Source organism: Piliocolobus tephrosceles, chromosome 6 (genome assembly GCF_002776525.5).
Source record: "Piliocolobus tephrosceles isolate RC106 chromosome 6, ASM277652v3, whole genome shotgun sequence".
NCBI lineage: Eukaryota > Metazoa > Chordata > Mammalia > Primates > Cercopithecidae > Piliocolobus > Piliocolobus tephrosceles.
The window spans coordinates 3,697,940-3,721,538 of NC_045439.1; the positions used below are offsets into that span (position 1 = coordinate 3,697,940).

Genomic DNA, 23,599 nt, shown 5'->3' on the forward strand with positions numbered 1-23,599 from the left:
TTGAGGCCAGGAGTTCAAGAGCAGCCTGGGCAACATAGTGAGACCCCATGTCTATAAAAAATGTGAACATTAGCCAGGTGTGGTGGCATGCACCTGTGGTCCCAGCTACTCGGGAGGCTGAGGCAGGAGGATGTCTGAAGTCCATGAGGTTGAGGCTGCAGCGAGCTATCATTGTACCACTGCAGTCCAGCCTGGGCAACAGAACAAGACCTTCATTCAAAAAAAAAAAACAAAAAAAACCCACAAACATTAGTTAATTTCTAGCTGCTCTAATATGAAAATTGAGTAGAATTATTTAGCTTACTTTTGAACAGGATCATCCAAATGCATCTGGCTGAGGAGGAGGAAACAGCAAGGGGAGAATGGAATGACTATGCTGTGCTACTCAGTCAGTTAAAGCTATTCCTGGGGAAAAGAAGCCATTTGTAGCAATATACTTCAGTGAGTTTTTTTTTCATTTTTGCTTATGGAACTGTGACAGGTTTCCCTAACGTCTTACTCACCTGAAATCATGATCATTCACTACCACTGCATACTTACTTTATTCCTAAAACACAAAATGTCAAACATATTTTTACAGCTAGATAAGAGTCATGTTAAAAGTTTAAGATATGTAGTGTAACACACTTCTTTGATTTTAATATTCTTCATGCTACATAAACTCTCTAGAATAAATTTACTTCATAATCAAATGTGGCCACCTACCCCACCTTGCTACAAATGCTAGACACACTAGTACAAACTTTTCCTGAGTAGCATCCAATGATCACATATACAAAAGTGTAAAACATTTCCAGATCACCCTGGAATTTTCATCTAAGCGACCTTTCAAATAAACTATATCCTGCAATGTTGGCTTTTGCCTAATACAGTAATGATTCACTGCAGTTTACAGTATGAATTTAAATAGAGATCTGTTATGTAAGATCAAATCTCTTAGGTTTCTCCAAAAATTAATCAATATCTTGAACATAAAATATTCTATTCTCAACAATCATTATACAAATAAAATGGCTACACTAATAAAATTTTCTGTCAGAAAATTATGAAAAAAAATATTTAAATATAGTTTAGAGCAGTGGCAGTGCTGCTAAACAACTTCAGAAAAGACTCAGCGAGTCAGAGGCATCCACAAGCCAGGCACAGAGGGAGCAGGTGCACAGGCCCTGGCCAGCCCCAGCCTCCTGTGCTGTGTGCAGGCAGTACACCTTACACATGGCACTGGCTCTGCCCCGGATGGTCAGTCAGTTAGAACCAAAGCGCCCACCAAATGTATATATCATGTAGATATATATTTTAGAGACAGGGTCTTGTTCTGTCACCCATGATGAAGTGCAGTGGCACGATTACAGCTCAGTGTAACCTCAAACTCCTGGCCTCAAGCGATCCTCCCTGCAACATGCTAGTGTTCCAGGCATGAGTCTTCGTGCCCAAATTATTTTTTTTAACTTTTATTTTAGGTTCAGAAGTACATGTGCAGGTTTGTTATACAGGTAAACCCATTACCAGGGTTTGATGTACAGATTATTTTGTAACCCAGGTACGAAGCCTAGAACCCAGTGGTTATTTTTTCTGATCCTCTCCCTCCTCCCACCCTCCACCCTCAAGTAGGCCCCACTGTCTGTTGTTCCCTTCTTTGTGTCCATGTATTCTCATCACTTAGCTCCCTCTTATAAGTGAGAACATTCAGTACTTGGTTTTCTGTTCCTGCATTAGTTTGCTGATGATAATGGCCTCCAGCTCCCAATCATGTTCTTGCAAAAGACAGAAGGATCTCATTCTTTCTTATGGTTACATCGTACTCTGTGATATAAATGTACCAAATTTTATTTCTCCAATCTGCCACTGATAGGCGTTTCGGTGGATTCCATGTCTTTGCTATTGTGAATAGTGCTGCAATGAACATACATGTGTACATATCTTTATGGTAGAACAATTTATATTCCTTTGAATAATATAACCAGTAATGGGATTGCTGGGTTGAATGGTAGTTCTATTTTTAGCTCTCTGAGGAATCACCATATTGCTTTCCGCAGTGGTTGAACTAGTTTACACTCCACCAACGTATATTAGCATTCCCTTTTCTCCACAACCTCCCTAGCATCTTATTTTTGACTTTTTAATAATAGTTATTCTGACTGGTATGAGATGCTATCTCACTGTGGTTTTGATTTGTATTTCTCTAATGGTCAGTGATTTGGGCTGTTTTTCATATGCTCGTTGGCTGCATGTGCGTCTTCTTTTGAAAAACGTCTGTGTGTGTCCTTTGCCCACTTTTTAATGGTTTTTTTTTTTTCTTGTAGTTCTTAAGTTTCTTAAGTTCCTTATAGATGCTGGATATGAGACCTCTGTCAGATGCATAATTTACAAATATTTTCTCCCATGCTGTAGGATGTATGTTTACTCTGTTGATAGTTTCTTTTGCTGTATAGAAGCTCTTAAGTTTAATTAGATCCCATTTGTCAATTTTTGCTTTTGTTGCAATTGCTTTTGGTGTTTTCTTCATGAAATATTTGTCAGTTCCTATGTCCAGAATGATATTGTCTAGGTTGTCTTCCAGGGTTTTTATAGTTTTGGGTTTTACATTTCAGTCTTTCATCCATCTTAAGTTGATTTTTGTACATGGTGTAGGGAAGTGGTCCAGTTTCAATCTTTTGCATGTGGCTAGCCAGTCGTCCCAGCACCACTGATTGAATAGGGAGTCCTTTCCCCATTGCTTTTGTCAGCTTTGTCGAAGATGAGATGGTTGTAGGTGTGCAGCCTTATTTCTGGGCTCTCTCTTTTGTTCCATTGGTGTCTGCTTTTGTACCAGTACCATGCTATTAGGTTGCTGTAGCCGTGTAGTACAGTCTGAAGTTGCATAACAGAATGCCTCCAGTTTTGTTCTTTTGCTTATGACTGCCTTGGTTATTTGGGCTCTTTTTTGGTTCCATATGAGTTTTAAAGCAGTGTTTTCCTAGTTCTGTGAAGAAGGTGCTCGGTAATCTGCTAGGAATAGCACTGAGTCTGTAAATCGCTTTTGGCAGTATGCACGCCCAAATATTCTCTTTTCTTCACCCCTGAGACAGAGTCTAACTTTGTTGCCCAGGCTGGAGTGCAGTGGCGCAATCTTGGCTCAATGCAACCTCCGCCTCCTGGGTTCAAGTCGTTCTCCTGCCTCAGCCTCCTGAGTAGCTGGGATTACAGGTGCCACCATGCCCAGCTAATTTTTATATTTTTAGTAGAGATGGGGTTTCACAGTGTTGGCCAGGCTAGTCTCGAACTCCTGACCTCGTGATCCACCCGCCTCGGCCTCCCAGAGTGCTGGGATTACAAACGTGAGCTACTGCACCTGGCCACATGCCCAAATATTTTTAAATGGCAGCACCCTTTCCACAGTCTGGCATTTGTGTTGAGAAAAATGAAACGTGAAAGAATTGCGTATAAATTAAAATATCAAAAGCACTGAGGCAGGTTTTTCTAGTTTTTCCAAACTACCTCATTCTCCTCAGTCATCTCTATACTCGAATGCAAAGGACTCATTTAAATTTGCTACCCCTCACAATATGGGTGTTCACTTGCATGAGAAAGAACTCGAGAGAAGAGCAAAGGAAGGAAGGATCCATTCAGAACATGAGACATCATCTGTTCTTAGTTGTTTCCTACTCCTTAAAGGCAGAAGAAAATAGAAGTATTCAATAATTTGGAAGAGTAGTAACTTAGTGATAGAAAAAAGATTTCTTGAATTTGAAAACATTTGAAAAAGTACTATAAGGAAAGGTTAGATCATCCAACCACCGTCAAGGAAAGCATCTGTGTCCAGTATTCATTCATTCACCCAACATGTACTGAGTGCCACAGAAGGGAGAGGGACAAGAAAGACAGAAACCTCTCCTTCACAGAGCTGACAGTCCACAGGCAAGAAGTCACAACACCAGCAATAAGAGGGCATGTGTCTGTGCAGGGTGTACATGTGTGTGAGACGAAAAGTACCAAAGGGAAGTGCACAGTGCACATGGAGGTCACACCCATTTATGTGAATATGGGGACCTCCCCCACGCCAGGAGAAGACATTTAATCTATAATCTGAAAGACAAGTAGAAATTACCTATTTTCTATAATTCTCAGATTTTAAAATTAGAAACATAATACAGTAAGAAAAATCAAATGCTTAAGAAGTAGCTTAGTATTAAACATCAATTCAACATCTCATTTTGTAGATTATATAGGAAAAAAGCCCCGTTCTAATTCTGGGGTACCAAACTTCTTGCTGTATTCATGCTTAATATATATTACTGCTATGTCTATTTGTGTGTGTGTGTGTGTGTGAGAGAGAGAGAGAGAGAGAGAGAGAGAGAGAGGGTGTATGCATAGGTAGTGCTTGATAAATACATGTTTTTTTGGTGGGGGGAAGGAGTTTCACTCTTGTTGCCCAGGCTGAAATGCAATGGCACAATCTTGGCTCACTGCAACCTCCACCTCCCGGGTTCAAGCAATTCTGCTGCCTCGGACTCCCGAGTAGCTGGGATTACAGGGGCCTGCCACCATGCCCGGCTCATATTTGTATTTTTAGTAGAGACGGGGTTTCACCATGTTGACCAGGCTGGTCTCGAACTCCTAACCTCAGGTGATCCACCTGCCTCAGCTTCCCGAAGTGCTGGGATTATAGGTGTGAGCCACTGCGCCTGGTCAGTGCTTGATAAATATTAACTGAATGGAGTGGGTTGCAGACCAGCAGGGCTTAGAAAATGTATTTGTTAAAAAGATACTTTTCTTCTTGAAAAATGCTGAGAAAATAGATGTCTTTGCTGAAAGATTTTATGTTTAAAAAAAGAAAATCGAGCCAGGTGCGGTGGCTCACGCCTGTAATCCCAGCACTTTGGGAGGCTGAGACGGGTGGATCACGAGGTCAGGAGATTGAGACCATCCTGGCTAACACGGTGAAACCTCGTCTCTACTAAAAATACATTAAAAAAAAATTAGCCGGGCACGGTGGCGGGCACCTGTAGTCCCAGCTACACGGGAGGCTGAGGCAAGAGAATGGTGTGAACTCGGGAAGCAGAGCTTGCAGTGAGTGGAGATCCCGCCACTGCACTCCAGCCTGGGCGACAGAGCAAGACTATGTCTCAAAAAAAAAAAAAAAAAAAGAAAGAAAGAAAATCGATATAAAGTATTCTCACCACAAAAAAGGATAACTGTGAGTTTATCTTTACACTTGCTAATTTGCTAGACTTAACCATTCCATAATATATATACTTCAAAATATCATGTTTTACATGATAAATATATATACAATTTTGTATGTCAACTAAGAAAAATAAATTTAAGGAAAAAAGGATACTTTTCTTCTCACACTTCTTTTCCAAGTACAAAATTAAATCTCAGTACCAATTGGCTTCCAGGCATTAAATTACACTTCAAAATTATCCTTATTAAAGGTGATACAGGAGATGCTTTTCTTCAACTCATGTATTAGAAGCTTTGTGCTAAGTTACTATTATGAACAAAACTTTTAGATAAGCAAATCTGAAAGCAAGAAATGAATTTGTTTTAAGATATGAAGCTGCAAGTTGTAATAAAACAAACTACCCATGATTATGAATGATAAAACTGCCCAGCACTGTTGGATATTCTCAAAATCCCAGGCCAAAAAAAAAAAGAAAACAAACCCTCTAAGAACTGAGGGTTTTGAGTTAAAGTTCTAAGCCAAGAAAGGCTCTTGCATTCTGGGCAATGGGACCCATGGCTGGGGCTGGGAGACAGAAGGTTACCCCATGTAAGGGCAGCAGGCAGCACTGGGCAGAGAGCAGGGCAGGCCAGGAACACTCGGGAGAGCTGGACAGTGAGGTCGCAGGACCTGGCCTGACCGAAATCCCAGCACTCCACGCTCTATCAGCAACAGTTTGGAAGAGCCAGAGGCCTCTCTTCATCGTGTGGTAAACCAGGAGCCTATCTTATCCTTTTCTTTGAAAAATGTTTTACCTCTGCCTGCTGAGCTTGGGGACACAGTTTCACCACTGTGGTGGAAGTTACTCAGAAAACAGAAGTCATCTTGTTATGTCAATGCCCTGCTCACTGTGTGGTCCTCCTGTGTGGGTGAGATGGGTTTCCTCACCATATGGATGGCAAACAAGTACCCCAAAAAGAACATCCAGGCAAAAACTGCACCCTTTTAAGGACGTAACTCAGAAGTCATATAGCACCATTGTGCCATACTGCTGGGTGAGGGAGGCCACACATCCAGTCCAGGCGCACCTCTCTGTCAAAGTCCCATGTGAGAAGAATAGGGAGAATGGGAGAAATCACTGAGAACACTTAGGAAAACACAATGTCACCCTGAGTGAGTTATACAGTAAAATCTCAGTCTTCTTTCAAGATTGGAAAATTAAAAACCAGGGTTCAATGGAACCTGGCTAAAAAAATCAATCTGTATTTCAACCCTTGTAAGCCGAACCTCTTATTACTTGTAATAAGTTGCAACTTGTAAGTTGAGCCTAAATTACGATGTTGTCCTGCCTTAGTAAATACAGTATCATGACCTTGATTTAATAGCTGGTGATTCAGATTCACCCCTGGGTAACTGCTGGGCGCTGCAGCTTCTCTGTGAGAACACAGAATACCACCGACTAGCAGAAATGTAGGTGTCAAGCCAGAATTCATCTCAACATTCCAGTTTGCAGGCTCAGCTATGCACCCATCTCTCATCACAGCACACAGCATTAAGGGCAGAGGTCACGCCCTTTGCCCCTCCTGTGGGTGACTCCAGCACATTAAGCAGAAATTCTATAAATAACCAGAGGAAGGGAAGACAAGAATTTTTAAAATTCTAAAATTACAGAGTCTACATTAGATGTCCATTGTTATTACAGGCCTCTTTCTGACAAAAGGAAAGCAAAAGAACGAACAACAACAACAATTAACTGAGAGCAAACCTCTTCTGTCAGGACAGCGATCCTTAGAAGAGTAGAGAGCCAGGAGCCAGGAGCCAGGTTTCTGATCCTAGATCTGATTCTGACCTGCACTGGGACCTTAACCAAGTGGCATCACTTCTTTGGGCCTCATTTTCCTCATCTGTAAAATAAAGGGACTGGATTAGACAAAGCTTCTTAACTGAGGCCTACAGGTGAGCCACAGCAACATGCCCACTGTGTGCCTGAAGGCCAGTCTATCCTCAAGTTCATCATTTAAATTCTATAATCTCAATGTTTATTAACAAATAGAATGAATTCTACAGAGCATGAAAACATTCTCCCAGTGTCTGGCCAGGCCCTCTAGGAGCTGCCGCCTCGGCAGCAACCACCAGGCTCCGACCTTCCGACCTCAGGCCCCTGAAATCACACAGAGACATTTCAGTCCCCGGCAATCATTTAAAATAATGTCAACATTGTTTTAAATGCACAAGGGAAACTAGTTTTCTTCATCTATTTATTTATTTTATTTTATCTTTCTGCAGAGATGAGGTCTCGCTATTTTGCCCAGGCTGGTCTTAGATTCCTGGGCTCAAGCGATCCTCCTGCCTTCGTCTCCCAAAGTGCTGGGATTACAGGCGCGAGCCACCATCCCTGGCCTATGCTACATATATTTCTAATAAACAGCAAACAGACCTTCGGCAATGAAGACAATAGGCCCTCATTTATTATTTTCACAAGCTTGACATTTAAAACATGGGTCTTTCTAACTTGGGCCTCCCTCCCCAAAACCAATCCCCATGATATCCTGGAAACAGGCAGGGCTGCCTCCCAGGAAGAGTCCTAGCAAATGTTACTGGAAACAAGCCCTTCAGATGGATAGAAAGCTGTGCCAGGGGCCCACCAGCACACGCGGCTGCAACTGTGCTTTTGGAGACATCATGCATTGCCAGCTCTCAGGAGGCACGGATGAGCCAGCCCCATTCTACGCAGCCCACAGACTGAGGTAGTAGGCCATCTCACACACATACACACACACACACACACACACACACACACACACACACACGCTAGTTCCTCAGCCTGAAGTTGAAAACTATGTCTCAGCCATAGTCTGTTGCCAGGAACCAAGAGACCAAGGCAGATGTCACCAGAGAAAGAACTGAGCTCAATGGACTACTCTGGTAAGCGAAGAGAAAGGATGTGCTTCATATGGAAAGCTGAATTTATTTACACTAATCACGAATGCAGGCTCTCAGCTGGAAAAGCTCACTTCCAACGCCAGAAGGTTCAGAACCCATTCACGAGCTTCTCAGAATGCAAGCAGTTGCCATGGTAACCCTAACATTATATTTCTTGGCACTGGACATATAAATTACCACCCATAATGCATTTAATACCGTTTGGGGCCACTAATTCATTGCAAAATAAATCTCAGCTCTGACTCTTGGCCTCCCTCTAAGATAAACGAAGAGCAGCAGCTGGAGGTAGCACCCAGCTCACCCCATGGATAAGCACAGAGCTCCACACATCTGAAAATGCTCTTCTAAAGGCAAAATAAGAACTAAGGAGATTAGAATTCATCATCTACAGCCAGTGGTTGAGATTTTTTAAGATGAAAAGTTCCATCCAGATTAATGTAACTGTCATTGCTTAAGTTAAAGAAACAAATATATTCCATCCGTATCTACATCTCTGAAATTCAACTATGTTTAGCAAATCGAAGAAAAAGCAGATCTCTTCAAAGAACATCTTCAATAATTCACTTATAGGGCATCTGTCAAGACTAAGATAACTCTTCAAATGTCAAAACTGTCATTAACAAGAAATAAAGTTTTATTTCTTAGGTTCAAAAGAGGTCTATTCAATCATAATTCTTTACCTTGACTAGGGATATTCATAAACATTTAAAATACACATATGCATGATTTGTAAAGTCCCTTACCTTCTTACAATCCACCATCTGAACACAGAGATGAAAATAAAATTATCGTGCACAAACTGCAAAGACATCTTCAGCTTCACGTTCCCAGGAAGCCCACTGCATCAGTAACTTGACAGAGCTGCTGCAGGACATGCCTGTGCCAGCCACAGCATTCACAGAATCGCGTCCGTTCTAATCACTAAACTGCCAGGTCCGGAGGAGTATTACCTTCATTATCTCCTCCTTCTGACTGCAGGCAACAGTCAGCAGTTATGAAGGGGAGCAAAAGGCTTCAACACGGGTTGTTTCCATATTAACAAGGACTTTGGTAACCGCTGCATTGCAGTCTTTCTGAAAGCTACCAACCTCAGAAGCAAAAGCGCTGGAGAGACTCTCTGGCACAGGAAGCAGTCTTTCCAATCACAAAGATTTTTAAAGAATCTTTAAACAATGCTGTGAACACCTGAGGCTTTTTCTAGATTTCCTACCTGTTTCCCAGAGGTTGACTGGTTTGTGGTTTTTACTGGAGGATGGCTGTGACAACTGGCTGTGCGGGGTAGGAATGCGGAAATGAGTGTGCTGTGCGCTACGATGCCCCCTCTCGGGGCTCAGGTACGCCCTGCGGGAATCTGCACATCTGCTGCTTAGCACCAGACTCAAAGCCCCCGCTGAGGGGCTCCTGGGAATAAGCCATGATTTCCATTCCAGAAAACGCAAGTACAGCAAGCACTTCCAGGTCCTCTGGGGGCAGCAATCACTGAACACCCAGCTACCTTCACAGTGTGGTAATAACCATTACGTGGTCAGAGCACTTGAAACATTAAACCATTGACCATATAATCAAATTCGGAAAAAGAGGTTTCTGAAATAGTAGCACGCTTAGTAAACTGACCTTTGGTTTTCATTCATTCATGCAATACATTTAGTGAGCACTGACCATGTGCTGTATATAAAAGGATATTCAAGTGGAGCATCCCTAATCCAAAAATCCAAACTGCTCCAAAATCTGAAACTTTTACCACCACAGGAGGAAAATTCCCCAATGGACCTCATGTGACGGGTCACAGTCAAAACTCTGTTTCATGCACAAAATATTTAAAATATTGCATAAAATTACCTTCAGGCTAGGTGTATAAGGTGTATATGAAAAGAATTTTGTGTTTCCACTTAAGTCTCATCCCCAAGATATCTAATTATGCATATTCAAACATTCCAAAATCCAAAAAGATCAGAATCTGAAACACTTCTAGTCCCAAGCATTTCAGATAAGGGATACTCAATCTGACCATGGGGAACCACCGTCAGGGTGGGTGCGGGTGCTCTGGGAGGAAGAAAAACGGAAAACACACCATCATGCATGGTGGAGGACGGCTGGAACTGCACAGGAGGCAGAACGCGAGCCTGACTGCAGCTCCAGGTCAAGGTTCTGTAAGAAAGGAAGAGTTAAAAAGAGGTGAAGGATGTGGACTCAGCCGGACTACAGGGAGGGCCAAGGGAGAACACCCTCCAGATGGCTGTACACAATCCTCAGCAGGTGCGGGAGGTCCTCTGCAAGGGCGTATGTCTGTGGCCGGAGCCCGTCCCTCCCGCACAGCAGCCTGGAGCAGGTACAGCCACCACCACCACCACTGACAGAAGCCTGTGTCTGGGACTTGAGGCCTACATTTGCCCAAGGCACATGGTGACCGCGGGGAGGCGCCAGGGCATGGACACAGCGGGGCAGCTCTGTATTGTGCCACCTCACCACACCGCCACCCATAAGTAACAGCTGTCCTCTGGCAGCCCTGGCACCCGACGGAGGTGACAGTCCAAGCGGCCTCTGTTCAGGTTTCCTTCCACCCTATGTCCAGAGACCCACTGGACCCTGAACAGGTGTGAGGTGAAGGAATGAACAAAAGAATAAACAAATTAAAGAATCTACTGGTCACTCCCCAGTTCTAGTAACAGGAAATGACATGTCAGACCTCTGCCAGTGTCATGCTGTTCTCTGATGAAAATGGTCCTTCTTTGCCTTGTCTCTGGCTACCTAACTCTATTTCACATCTCAGGCTCTGGAATCTTCCCCTCCAGGACGTCTTCACTGACTCCCTTCCCACCCCTGGCAGCAAGGCCCTTTCCCTGAGCTCCCCCAACCTCCAGCAGCTCCCATGCTGTCCTGAAGTGGTGGCTCTGCAGCTGCCCCCGCACAGAAGTCCTGCAGTGGAGGTCAGGGTTGTAGCTGCGGTGCTCAACGTGTTCCTTCTGCTGCCGCATTCCTGGAGGACTCGCCACTTGTCAGCCACCTGCTCCACACGCACAACTCACTTGTTCCTCTCTGAGGCGGCTCCACCGAACAGACGAGGACGCTGAGGCACAGTCAGTTCAAGCGCAAGAGCCAGGATTTACACCCAGGAACCAGCATCCTCCAGCCACATCCTAACCTCCCCTTCTGCTTTTGTAGGTACCCAAAACAGAGCTCACTGACACCAGCTGGAAAAGATGGTGTTGCCGCATGGGGGTGGGAGGGATTCGAGTTACAGAAAAACTTTTAAGGAAATAGGCAGTCTTCCTCCCCCATCCCTCCCTCTCACTGTGAGAGATGAATGAATGAGCACATTCGGCCACAGCAGACACGCCTCCGCACAGATCCTGACAGGGAACACCTGCGGCCCACGGGAGATGAGGCCAGAAGGCACCAAGAGGCAGCGCGAGGTGCTCTCCTTCTGCCATCACCGTGCTTCAGAGAGACTCACTCGAGCAGTTTAAAAGCCTCAGAGGAACTTTCATCAAGCGCTTCTAACGTATTTAGGTGCCACTCTGGGCGCTCCTCGCAGAAGTTCCAGAAGAACTCTGCCTTTCAAGTCAGGGATCGAGGCTTGTTCTCTATGGCAGCGCCACTCTCACCAGCCTCCAGTGGCAGCAGCACTGCAGGAGGACTCTTCCCCCACTGACCTGTCCGTCCTGTGACGCTGACCCATGCGGCCAGAAGCCCGTGTGCAGCCTGAGCGGGCTCTCCCTGGGGGATCTCGAGCAGTGAGCAGGTCCCACACCCACACCCTTGTGCCTCCTGGAACAGCCAGCACCTGCAGAGGAGGGCCCCACAGCTGGCCCAGGGCTGAAGGGAGTGTGCACTGAGGGGGAGAGATGGGTAGGGGCTCAAGCTGCCTCCAGGGGGTGGCAGAAGGTCCAAGAAGGAGCACACCACAGGACCCTTCCAACTGCTTCCCAATGCGACCATCTGACCCAGGGCAGCAGGGCTCAGTGCCAGGTGCCAGGTCCCCGCAGGCCTGTGGAGATGGCTTCCTACTGTCTCCAATTTACAGCTGAGGTGGCAGCGAGGCTTTCACAGGATAAATCACTTTCCAAGTGCACCAGTGGGTGCTCCCGCAAAGCTGTTTGGCTGTGAGCGGCCTGACGCTTTGGACTTGGCATGACCTCCTCCTAGCGAAGGCACGGCCCGGTGTCCTCACAGCGTGGGCAGAGCAGAAAGGGCACGCTGCCTCCCTCTGGCACTGACTCCTCCTAACCAACCGCTCACTCCTTCTGGATCCCAGATGCCTTGTCTAAGAAAGGAGTAAGACCTATCCTGCAAACCACATAATGTTGATTTTCAACTGACTGAATGCATTCCCTTACTGCCGGAAGAGAATCATGTCTACTCACAATTCACAATGAGTCTCCTGGTGTGTAAAAGTATAAGCTGTCTCAAAATGTAAGGCATGACTGTTACCAAATAGAGCCACAAGGCACTCAGTAATATTTCCAAGCTTAATTCAGCTTAGATATATGATGAGAGACCTACAGGGCTCTTACCATTAACTAGAATGACCATGGCAAATCCTGCCCCTTTATTAAATAGTAGTAATGAAATTAGTAATTTAGCTCAGGCAGACTAGCTAATATCATTAAGGCGCATTTACATGAATTTGATGCAAATTATGGAAACATCCCAATAGGTCTCATTTGGACACTTAAAATGCTAAAGAGCAACCCTACTATCCGAAGGTATTTATCACTTCAAAAACAGGCAACTCAGTCACCAAAATTAACAAGAAAAAATCCAAGTAAGCAGCATTCCGCCTGAAGGGAAAACATAGACATATCATTCATATTCACTCGAGGTGCCACTGGGGCCACAGAACAAAGGATGTACCCAACAGGAAGCAGAGAGAAGAGAAATAATATAAAATACACACAAAATTTATTTGGCTTAGATACATACTTATTTACCAAAAATCTAACAGGTACTTATTTGATAAGACCATTTCATGACCACCAGATGTGATCTGGTCTCAGGAAGGAAAGAGACGGCAATTCTGCCTGTTCCTCTAGGCAACAGAGGGTCTCAGGGGCTTTCAACATGACACAAGAAGTCACTAGGTCAGCAACAAAGGTCAAACCAGCCCCAGTTACAAGTAGCAAAGTGTCTGTACAAACATAAATGGGAATCTGAACTGTAGGTAAAAGAAACAACAAAAGCGGATACAAACGCCTAGGTATATTCCCAAGAGAAATGACACGTCCACACAAAAACCTGTACATGAATGTTCACAGCAGCATTATCACACAACAGTCAAAAAGTAGAAACAACCCCAATGCCTATTAATGGACTAATGAATACATAAAATGTGGACCATCCACACGATGGAATAATATTCGACATTAACAAGGAACAACCGATGCATACATGCACAACATGAATGAAAACATGGTGCTGAATGACAGAGGCTGCACACAGAAAACACATACTGTCAACTGCATTTCTATAGAACATCCAAAGTAGGCAAAGGCTGCACAACTCTGTGAATATACCAAACATCACGGACATGGACACTTTAAATAGGTAATTGTATGGAATCTGATGATTTCCATAAAGTTATTTGTTAAAAGCTGACACAATCAAGTCAAAGGCCAAACATCCAACAGAGATGCAGCTCACCCACTCAATTAAAAAACAAGAAAACATTATTGCAAGTTTCCACTATGCCAAAAGATGCATTACTTTTGGGGTACTCCTTCCAAAAATGTTAAATAAGCTTCTCACTAGTCAAAACAATTCCTAATTCCTGTAGGAACTCCCCCTCTCCCAAATCTAAAAGTTCAACAATTTCTCCAGAAAAAAGTTGATCTTAATTTTAATGTAAAATATAAATCACATATTTGTGCAAAGGTAGCACTTTTAATCATGAGGGAGAGGTGTTGCTATGAAACTTATCAACACTCTCCCCCAAGAAAGTATTCATTTACGTCATTCTGTCTACTATGAAATAAATAATACCTGAATCTTTAAGACCTAGAAACATTTCAGAAGGTTTGAGGTCAAAGAAAACACATTAACTCAACATAATGCTCACAAGAACAAAAATAAGCCTATGCATAAAATAAACAACCAAATGATGGTGGAAAGACTACATTCTCTAAACCTAACAAAAGCTCCCAACTCATTCCCACCCACTGCCATCTGTCTACCTCAAACTCTTCAACAACGCAACTCACAGAAAGGACCTACAGTCAATGTGGTAACATAAGCACAATCCTGTAATTGGCTCAAACTGTCATTACAATAACATGTGTTTCTTTTAGTTTTTATTTATTTTTATTTTTTCTGAGATAGAGCTTCACTCTTGTTACCCAGGCTGGAGTGCAATGGTGCGATCTCGGCTCACTGCAACCTCTGCCTCCCAGGTTCAAGCAATTCTCCTGCCTCAGCCTCCTGAGGAGCTGGGACTACAGGTATGCATCACCACGCTGGGCTAATTTTGTATTTTTAGTAGAGACAGGGTTTCTCCATGTTGGTCAGGCTGGTCTCAAACTCCTGACCTCAGGTGATCCGCCCACCTTCGCCTCCCAAAGTGCTGGGATTACAGGCGTGAACCACCGCGCCCGGCCAGCATGTGTTTCTATTTTCCGCAGGAAGAGAATCATGTCGACTCACAATTCACAATGAGTCAACCGGTGTGTAAAATATTTTACATAATGGGAAAATTTATTGTGACCCAAAAGTTCAGTGTGTTCTCATTAACTTACCAGAAATTACAGATGTGAAGATACTTCTGTTAACTTAACCAAAATCAAGAAAAGAAACTACTTTAGATACGCACACATTTTCAGTTTGGTAGATCTGATTCTTTTTATGATACTGCATTTCAAGTTACTCAGATTGGTAAATTCATACTTAAAATACTAAATAGAAAAAATCTGCATATTGACATAGGTAATTTAAGACTGCTTTTAGCACTGCGTCACTTACTACCTATATAGCTAAGCTCTGTCAAAACCTGACAGGGACAGCTTCAGTTTTTGTAAATACTCGCATGGTGAAATGGTTTTTCCAAAGTTATGATACCATCTAAAGTGCTAATGGAGTCTTCCCATTGTGCTTCACTGTGAATAACATATTTCTGTGGAAAATCTTATAGTGTTGCAGCCATTTAACATTTTCCCAGATTACATTCAGGTTTTTTTTAATCCAAAAGAAAACATTTAAACAATTAAAACACATAAAATGTTTCTATTATGACCTTTTAAAAAACCCTCAGTATTTTTATTTTATTTTATTTTATCTTATTTTGAGATGGAGTCTCGCTCTGTCGCCCAGGCTGGAGTGCAGTAGTGGCACAATCTCGGCTCAGTGCAACCTCTGCCTCCCGAGTTCAAGCGATTCTTCTGCCTCAGCCTCCCGAATAGCTAGAATTACAGGCACACACCACCACACCCGGCTGATTTTTATATATTTAGTAGAGACAGGGTTTCATCATATTGGCCAGGCTGGTCTCGAACTCCCGACCTCATGATCTGCCTGCCTCAGCCTCCCAAAGTGCTGGGATTACAGGCACGAGCCACTGCGCCCAGCCACAAAACCCTCAGTGTTTTAAAGGCCACACTTGGAAACAGACATGTTTATACATGCAATACAGATGCAAACATTTTTAAACAACATAATCCATTGATACACACACACACTAAGAAATCAAACATTTCCAATTCCATAAACATAATACATCTGAAGCAAAGATAATACCACCAGATATTTTTTACTTGTAAGTTGGTCCCCAGAAAAGGGTAATTATAAAAGACACCAGGGAGCCTCTTTTCAACAAACGACTTGCAAATATTAACCACAAAACTGTGGGTGAAGCCACTCTGTCCTGTCATGATTACTCGCTCATAAAGGCCCAAAATGCGTCTTGAAGGGAGTTTTTGCAATACAAATCCTAAGCTTAACTATATAAACTCTATTCTTAACTATCTTAAAATACATTACAAAAGACGATTCTCAACTTTCTGAAAACTGTAATCTTTCATAAAATCTGAAAGATTGAGACGGTGTTACTAATAGTGTCGTGGCTCATTAAACCTTGACTCATTAAGTCAAGTACCTTGGACAAATCATTTTAAATTAAAAGAACAATCTTTAATATACATTTTCAGGTGAGAATATATTCTACACAACTTATCAAAGGCCACAGAAAAACTTTGGAAATAATGGAACAAACACACAGTGATATTTGCTTCAGGAACAGACTTTTTCACCCTACATCCTTTCAAAGTGCTTGAGATATGCATATTTAGTAGGCATATTTCAGAATTAGCTCTTCATTTTCTAATAAAAAAGGGCAGACGTCCCTGCAGGCTTGGCAATGAAACATTTTCAAAATGCAGGTACCAGGAGGGTGTGGTGGTTCATGCCTGTAATCTCAGCACTTTGGGAGGCTGAGCCAGGAGGATCTGCTTGAACCCAGGAGTTCAAGACCAGCCTAGTCAACATAGTGAGACCCCATCTCTACAAAAAAAAATTTTTAAACTTAGCCAAGTGTGGTAGTGGGTGCCTATAACCCCAGCTACTCAAGAGGCTGAAGTAGCAGGATCACTTGAGCCCAGGAGATTGAGGCTGCAGTGCACTGTGACTGCACCACTGTACTCTGGCCTGGGTGACAGAGCAAGAAGACCCTGTCAAAAAAAATATATGTATGTATGTATGTATGTATGTATATGTGCTGGTCCCATTTCAGAAAGCAAATAAATGTTTAAAATGTAAAGGTACCTGCCTCAGCCTCTCGAGTAGCTGGGACTACAGGCGCCCGCCACCTTGCCCGGCTAGGTGTATTTTTAGTAGAGACGGGGTTTCACCGTGTTAGCCAGGATGGTCTCGATCTCCTGACCTCGTGATCCGCCCGTCTCGGCCTCCCAAAGTGCTGGGATTACAGGCTTGAGCCACCGCGCCCGGCCGAATGTAGTTAATCTTTAAAGCTCTAGGCCCAGCTAAGAGGGAAGAGTGTGTGACTGCAGACAGGGGGCCCCGGTGCCCAACTGCAGAAGGTTAGGAAGTGAAGGCGGTGCTTCTGGTCTGCAGCATCATCTGGAGTCGGCCCTTTCCTCCTTGGACCCAGGCAGCCAGACCCGAGGGCAGGATCCAGGTGATCCAGAACCGTTACCTCTACACTCTGGGAGGAACACACTTGACCCTGTGTCACAATGCAGTGCCCCTTCTGCCAGCCCCCCATGTGGCTCACCTGAAACCGCACCTGTAGAGCACGCTCTCAAAGGAAAGGGAGAGATGACAGGGAGAACACCAGGACCTGCCGGGAGTGCCCTCCCAGCATGGGCTCATCACCCGCGTGTGGTGACCACCCACCCCCTACACGGGAGGGCAGGCGTGATGGTTCCTTCCTTTGTATCTCAGCACGCTGCATAATGCGTGACAAGCAGATGCTCACTAAGACAGGTCCATAATCCCTTCTCTGCAATTTGAAAATCCAAAAAGCTCTCTGAAAACTGAAAGCATGTTCATAACTCACTTGGCAGTATGCCCTGATCTGATGGGAAGCTATTCATAGTCTCACTGTCCCACTTAGTGTGAATATTCATATACTTTGCTGCAAAAATCTTAATGTGCTTGATTATATGGTGCTGCCTAGGATATTCTATAATATATGGTACTTTCACTATTTCTGTTCTAAAAATCTCAAAAATTCCATATTCCCAAACCCCTCTGGCCCTGAGAGTCACAAAGGTGTGGTCCCATGACTTAGATGACAACAACAAGGCAGGCACTGGACAGAGATGGTAACACCTGAGATGTAAATGGGCAGCAGGAAGAAGCACCTTTAATGGCCAGGAGAGAACAATAATCTGCATTCAAAGCCTAGTTTATACATGTGTTCACTTTACAAACATGCTGAGCGTATGTGCACACACCTCACCCACAGCTGGGGAGACGGTATGAAAGCAAGAATGAAAGCAAGACTGCAGTCCCTGCCCTCACGGAGGGGAAGACCGTGAGGTGACAAACAAGTGCTCCGGCTCACACGGCAAACATAAGTTGTGGCTGGTGGGTGAAGGCAGGAAAGGTGCTGATGCAACACTCACGAGAGGCCCAAGCAGAGGGTGGCCAGGGAAGCCCCTGAGGAGTAACGGGGAAGCTACCCAAGGCACAGCGACAGCCACAGGCACAGCAAGAGTGGCAGGACAGGGACACACTGCTCTAGGAATCAGAGCACAGTGGCAGGGGAGGGGTCTTGGGGGAAGGGAGAAGGATGCAGGGCTTGGGTGATGGAAGAGTTGGGATTTTTTTAAATTAATTAATTGTTAAATTTACTTTTTTTTTTTTTAAGAGACAGAGTCTTGCTCCATCACCCAGGCTGGAGTGCAGTGCCATGATCACAGCTCACTGTAACCTCACCTCAGCCTCTTGTAATTTTTAAAAATTTTAATTGACAAAAATAATTGTATATATTTATAAGATACAATGGGATGTTTTCATCTATGTATACATTGTGAAATGATTAACTCAAACTAGTTAATCTATCCATCACCTCAAGTTACTTTTTTTGTGATGAAAACATTTAAGATCTACTCTGTAGCAACTTTGAAATATATATGATTATCATCCATGGCCACAGATGAGCCTGGAGGGCATTATGTTAAGTGAAATGGGTGACGAATACCACATGGTCGTATTTATATGTGGAATCTAAGAAAGTAGAAGGTGAAGAAGTGAAGGGTAGAACAGTGGTTATGGAGGCTGGGGGCGGGGGAGCAGGGAAAGGAGAGGTATTGGTCAAAGGGTACAAAGTTTCAGTTAGAGAGTGAGGATCTGATTAAGTGTGAAGGGAAGCAAGTGGCTACTTGACCTAGTCAGGCATAAGAACTACTCATCTCAAATCAAGCTCCCTCTAGGCCTCAGCCACCTGATCTGTCCACAAGAAGAAAGGCAAGATCTGATTTCTCCAACGCTTCCGCTCCATGAAGTAACTTCCATGGGGGAATCAAACTTCACAGAGCTTTCTACTAAGAAGGCTGAAGAACTTTAATGCGGGTGGAAGGGTTAATCATACTAAAATTGTACAAAAAGAAAAAGCAGGCTATGTGATCGATGGGAAAGAAGCCAAACAGCTTTTCATCTCTACTGATTGTTAAATATTGTGAAAGGTTGGCTAACAGCACTACCCCCAGCTCACGCAAACCACCCTGCCAGAATTAAAGACAAACGGTGTATTTGTAAAGGTGTTTTGAGAACACAGGGGAAAAGGTCACTAAAATGTCCCTGGCGAGTGCTGCTTCAGAAGCCTAGTAGGCCCTGCCTGCCTCCACCACCTCATCTCTGAAAGGGTGGGAATCTTGAGCTCTCCATACTACCTCCAGACACCCCACAGCTCCCCACCCCTCCCCAGCCTTCCCAGTGCAGAATGAGGTGATTGCCAAACAACTATTAAGATGCACAAATGGAGGGGTATTTGGAGCAGCTGCAAAAGCTCTATTATAGATAACAAAATGGGTAAGTGAATCTGAAACTCTTTAAGGTTAAATACTCACTTGGGTGAGATTTAACAACCTAACAATAGACTACGATAATGAAGTGGCTTCTCAAACTTTTGCACCAAAGTACCCCCAAAGGCACAGGAGAGAGAACCCTGAGGATAAGCACTCTGAAGCAACTCAATGGATATGAAGTATTACATTTTGTATTCAAAATTCAAGCAAACTTCACATTTAGCTCCATAACATACCTACAATACCCCTGTCCCCCTTGTCACCCTTACTCTCAGCTTTTGGAAAGGAGCAAGCTGGTATTTTCTCCTCCTTCCACTGCTGAAAGGAAGGCCTGCCTGTCTACTCTGCCCTCCCTCCAGATCCCACGAGCAAGGTCCACCCTCTACTCTGGCACTGGATCCTAGTCCTTCCGCTGTCAACCTCCCTCCTGGACACCCTCCATTCCAGAGCACAGGTAAGTGCTAATGTGTCCTCAGCACCCCCACTCCCCCATCATTCTACTTCAAAGAAAACTCTTTCAAGAAGCTGTGAACACACACACCCCACACCCCGTGAAAGCTTCCGCCTGTCATGAATGCCTCCTGACACCGCTCCTGTCCAAGTCCCCAAAGACCTTCAAGTTGCAAAATCCAGTGGTCAAGTCTCACCCATCCTGCTTGATGCCCAAACAGCTTTTCATAACTCTCAAATGTATCTCCAGCACCCCTTCCCCTGTAATTCCCCCAGACCTGTATATCCAATAACCAACTCAACATCTCCACTTGAGCATCAAAAAGGCATCTCAAACCTAACAGGTCCAACACTGGGCCCTTGGTACCCCCTTTCTCTCTGATCTGCCTCTGGCAATCCCTGGCTTAGTAAATGGCACCATCCAATTCCTTAGATCATAAAGGACCCCCTTCCTCACATGCCACGCATCCAATCCATCAGCAAAGATGGTCAGCTCCGTCTTCAAGATACATTCCAAATCCAACCACTTCTCACCAAAGCTCTACCCACAAGGTCCTCCCTGCTGTTCCTCAGATATGCCAAGCATATTCCCACTTCAAGGCCTTTGTATACCCTGATCCTCCCGCCTAAAATGCCCTTCTCCCAGATCTTAACACAGCTCCCTCCCTCTTGATTATTTCAGTCCCTACTCAAATGCTACCTGCTCAAAAAGGCCTTCCCTGAGACTCTCCTAGGATAGTTCTCTCATTACATGACTCTAGCCAGAGTCTGTCTGGTTTTCCTTCCTAACACAACTATTTAGCATTAACTGACATACGTATTGGTTTGTTGACTATACCTCTCCCCCAAGTTATCCCTCCTGGACCTTCAAAAGGGCCCAAATTTGAACTCATTCACCACTGTGTTCCCACACCTTGAAACTACCTGACTCATTGTGAGGGGCTCAATCAATATTTGTTTACAGCCTTATTTTAAAACCTTATTGTTGGTTAAAATGAAAGTATTCAGCCACGCACGGTGGCTCACACCAATAATCCCAGCATTTTGGGAGGCTGAGGCGGGAGAATGGCTTGGGCCCAGGAGTTTGAGCCCAGTCTGGACAACACAAGGAGACTCTGTCTCTACACAAAATTAAAATATTAGCCAAGTATGGTGTGTGCCTGTGGGCCCAGCTACTCAGAAGTCTGAAGTGGGGGGACTGCTTGAGCCCAGGAAGTTGAGGCTGTAGTGAGCCGTGATCTTACTACTGCATCCCAACCTGTACAACAGAGAGAGACCCTGTCTCAAAAAATAAATAAATAAAGTATTCATTAACTCATTCAACAAGTAACACAAAAGTCTGCATGCACTAGATTCAGAAGTGCAGCAAATGCTTCCCAGGTCCCCCTTATGAGCTCCGTCCCGACAGCGGGCACAGGAGTGCATGACCACCCATCCACAGTGTCACACATCACAGCACCGTAGAAAACAAAGACTGGAAACAACCTAAGAGTCCAACAACAGAGAACCGAATCAAGAAACTGACACAATCATATGATCATTATATAATTGACCATATAACAGAATGTCATGCTATTAAAAAATACCTCTGGTCCAACAGAAATATGAGAATCACAAAAATAATTTTACATCTCCTAGCAGCCTCACTTAAAGAGTAAAAAGAAGTCAGTAAAATTTACTGTGTATTATTTAATGCAATATTAAACTTTATCATTTCAACATGTAATATTATAAAAAATTATTAACAGGATATTTTGCATTTTTTTCACCACACTTCATCTTCAAAATCTGGTGTGTGGGGCTAGACTATGGCCTGTATAATCAGTGTATGGTAGCTAATGCTTGTAATCCTAGCACTTTGGGAGGGTGAAAAGGGTGGACTGCTTGAGCTCAGGAGTTTGAGACCAGCCTGGCCAAAATGGTGAAACCCCATCTCTACAAAAAACACAAAAATTAGCCAAGGGTGGTGGCATGTACCCGTAGTCCCAGCTACTTGGGGAGCTAAGGTGAGAGGATCGCCTGAGCCCAGGAGGCGGAGGTTGCAGTGAACTGAGATGGCATCATTGCACTCTTGCCTGGGAAACAGAGTGAGACCCTGTCTCTTAAAAAAAAAAAAAGAATAGAATTTAGAGTCCAAAAATAAGCCCTTATATTTATGGTCAAAAGGTGTTTTTTTATGGTCAACTCATTTTTGATAAGGGCACCAAGACTATGCAATGGAGAAAGGATAGTAATACAGTTTGGCTCTGTGTCCAACCAAATCTCATCTCGACTTATAATCACCATGTGTCAAGGGAGGGAAGTGATTGGATTATAGGGGTGGCTTTCCCATGCTGTTCTCATGATAGTGAGTGAATTATGACGGGATCTAATGGTTTTATAAATGGCAGTTTTTCCTGCACTCACACACACTCTTTCTTGCCTGCTGCCATGTAAGACGTGCCTGCCTCCCCATCTGCCTTGATTGTAAGTTTCCTGAGGCCTCCCCAGACATGTAGAACTGTGAATCAATTAAACCTCTTTCCTTTAAAAACTGCCCAGTCTGGGATATTTCTTTATAGCAGTATGAGAATAGAGTAATACAAATAGTCCCTTCAACAAATGAACTACAAAATGTAAATATACACATGTAAAAGAATGAAACTGGACCCCTATCTCACACCATAAAAATTAACTCAAGGCCAGGCGCAGTGGCTCATGCCTGTAATCCCAGTACTTTGGGAGGCAGAGGCGGGCGGATCATGAGGTCAGGAGATCGAGACCATCTTGGCTAACACGGTGAAACCCCATCTCTACTAAAAATACAAAAAATTAGCCGGGCGAGGTGGCGGGCGCCTGTAGTCCCAGCTACTCGGGAGGCTGAGGCAGGAAAATGGTGTGAACCCGGGAGGTGGAGCCTGCAGTGAGCCAAGATCGCGCCACTGTACTCTAGTCTGGGCGACAGAGCAACACTCCATGCCAAAAAAAAAAAAAAAAAAAAATTAACTCAAACTAGATCACACGATAAGCCAGGCACAGTGGTATGCACTGTAGTCCTAACTACCTGGGAAGCTAAAGAAGAAAGAACACTTGAGCCCACGTGTTCAAGGCTGCAGTACACTATGATCATGCCTGTGGATAACCACTGCACTCCAGCCTGGCAATATAGCAAGACCCAGTCTCTTAAAAAAAATAAAAATAAAAAACCAATACATACATACATGATCACAGCAGAAAAGAACTAAAACTATATAATCCTTAGAAGAAAGATGTAAATCTTCACGACCCTGGATTAGGCAATGGTTTTTTAGAAATGACTTCAAGCTAGGAACAGTAGCTCACATCTGTAATCCCAACACTTCAGGAGGCTGAAGCAGAACTGCTTGAGCTCAGGAGTTTGAGACCAGCTTGGGCAAAAGAGTAAAACTCTGTCTCTACAAAAAATAATTCAAAAAATTAACCAAGCATAATGGTATTGCCTGTAGCCCTAGCTACTCAGGAGGCTAAGGCAGTAGGATCACTGGAGCTCTAGAGGTCAAGGCTACAGTGAGCCACAATCGTGCCACTGCACTACAGCCTGGCCAACAGTGAGAAAGAAAGAAAAGAA

The 23,599-nt window shown here is 44.0% G+C and overlaps 1 protein-coding gene across 7 annotated transcripts in view; it reads right to left on the reverse strand.

The window, feature by feature from the left end:
* The window catches only part of TRAF3 (TNF receptor associated factor 3), a 131,086-nt gene that overhangs the window by 71,070 nt on the left and 36,417 nt on the right, over positions 1-23,599 (reverse strand). For 5 of the 7 annotated variants that reach the window (XM_026455236.1, XM_026455234.1, XM_026455233.1 and 2 more), the window contains exon 2: positions 6,912-7,050. The exons of the other annotated variants lie outside the window; for them this stretch is intronic. The gene's annotated coding sequence lies outside the window, so the exon portion shown is untranslated. The remainder of the gene's footprint in view (positions 1-6,911; positions 7,051-23,599) is intronic. 7 annotated transcript variants of the gene reach the window in all.